A 1,723-nucleotide genomic window follows, 5' to 3' on the forward strand; every position below is an offset into this window, starting at 1 on the left:
GCCCTTGGTGACACTGCCGCAGAAATTCATTCTCTTGGCCAGGTGCAGTGGTTGATGCCTGTAATCTTAGCACTCTAAGAGGCAGAGGTGGGAGGATTGCTTCAGCTCAGAAGTTCAAGACCAGCCTGAGCAAGAGTGAAACCCCATCTCTACTAAAAATTGAAAAATTAGGTGGACTTTGTGATAGGCACCCGTAGTCTCAGCTACTTAGGAGGCTAAGGCAGGAGGACTGATTAAGCCCAGGAGTCTGGGGTTGCTGTGAGCTAGGCTGATGCCATGGCATTCTACCCAGGGCACAGAGGGAGACTCTGTCAAAAAAATAATCTCTCTCTCTCTATAAAATTTACCTGGCAGGAGAGATACCATGATCATGGAGATGATTTTCCCAGGGCGAGGCTTATCCAGTGCACTGTGGATGTGCTGAGCCCTCCGATGTTCTTAAATGTGGGAACCTTGACCGCATAATTTGTCAGTGGGGGACTGTGTTCATGCTTTCTCCTGATTTTCTGGAAAGAATGAAAGGAAGGAAGGAAGGGAGGGAGGAAGGAAAAGAGAGAAGGAAATTCTCTCACAGTTCTGGAGGCTGGAAGTCCAAAATCAAAGTGTCAGCAGGCCAAGCTCCATCCAGAGTCTGCGGGGAAGGACCCTTCCTGACTCTCCCAGCTTTCTGTGGTTCCGTGCATCACTGGGGATGTGGCTGCATCACTGTCTTTGTCTTCATTTTCACAAACCTTCTTGCTTCTCTGTATTTGTTTTCCCTTCTCTTCTCTTCAAGGACTTTGCCACTGGATTTAGGGCCCACCCTAATCCAAGATGATCTTGTCACAAGACACCTTGATTACACCTGTACAGACCCTTATTCCAAAATAGATCAAATTCTGAGGTTCTGGGTGAACATATCTTTTGAGGATGTCCAATTGGCCCTCGGCAGTAGCTAGGTTTCGATTTCTAGCAACAGTAGGAGAAAACTGAGCTCTGGGGGAGGGCAGGGTCAGGGTTGCATTTGTCTCCGGGACTCCAGGGGTTCCTCAGAAGGGGTAATAACATGAACAGCCCCACCTGCCACTGCTGTGAACTGCCCTCTAATGATGGAGCTGAGAGCTGCACAGAGCATGCAGGGGAGACACAAACCCCACCCTCATGCCAACACCCCAGGGCTGCAGCGGCTGGGGGGATCCCCCGTCCTCAGCACTCCAACATTGTGAGCCAGGGGATGCTGATGTGGCTAAAGGGGAGACAGGAGGCTGAACAGTTGGGATGTCTTTTGAAATGTTCCACTGAGGATAAAAAATAACCATTTTCCACCAGGGAAGCTGTCAGTGTTAAAGCTCAAAATGCTGTGGGAACCAAGTCAGATGCAAGGACCCTCCCAGTCATGTGAGGCCGGAGATGTGGACTGTGAGACTGTGTGAATTAGCCAGGGGTCTCCAGACAGAGCACATAGACAGAAAGAGACTGAGTATGAGGTTCGTGTGACTGTGGAGACTGAGAAGTCCCATGACCTGCTGTCTGCAAGCTGGGGCACCGGAAAGCTAACAGTGCAGTTCCGCTTTACACTTAGGAATCAAGAGCTTGGCGGTCCCTGGGATAGGTCCCGGTCTGAGTCCAAAGGACTAGGAGCACCAATATTGGGGGGGCATAAAAAGGAGGATGTCCAGTCCTAGCAGAAAGGGAATTGACTTTCCTTCACCTTTCTGCTCTGTTCAGGATGGCATGAGGCCCA

General features: G+C 50.3%; 1 non-coding gene across 1 annotated transcript; it reads left to right on the top strand.

Moving 5' to 3' along the window:
• The first annotated feature begins 339 nt into the window (after positions 1-339).
• On the top strand, positions 340-501 carry LOC111725631. The gene has a single exon (XR_002773654.1). It is a non-coding gene; the product is annotated as a U1 spliceosomal RNA (small nuclear RNA).
• The last annotated feature ends 1,222 nt before the right edge of the window (positions 502-1,723 follow it).

The sequence above is a fragment of the Otolemur garnettii genome, unplaced genomic scaffold, assembly GCF_000181295.1.
Source record: "Otolemur garnettii isolate 467f Iridium unplaced genomic scaffold, OtoGar3 scaffold00044, whole genome shotgun sequence".
NCBI lineage: Eukaryota > Metazoa > Chordata > Mammalia > Primates > Galagidae > Otolemur > Otolemur garnettii.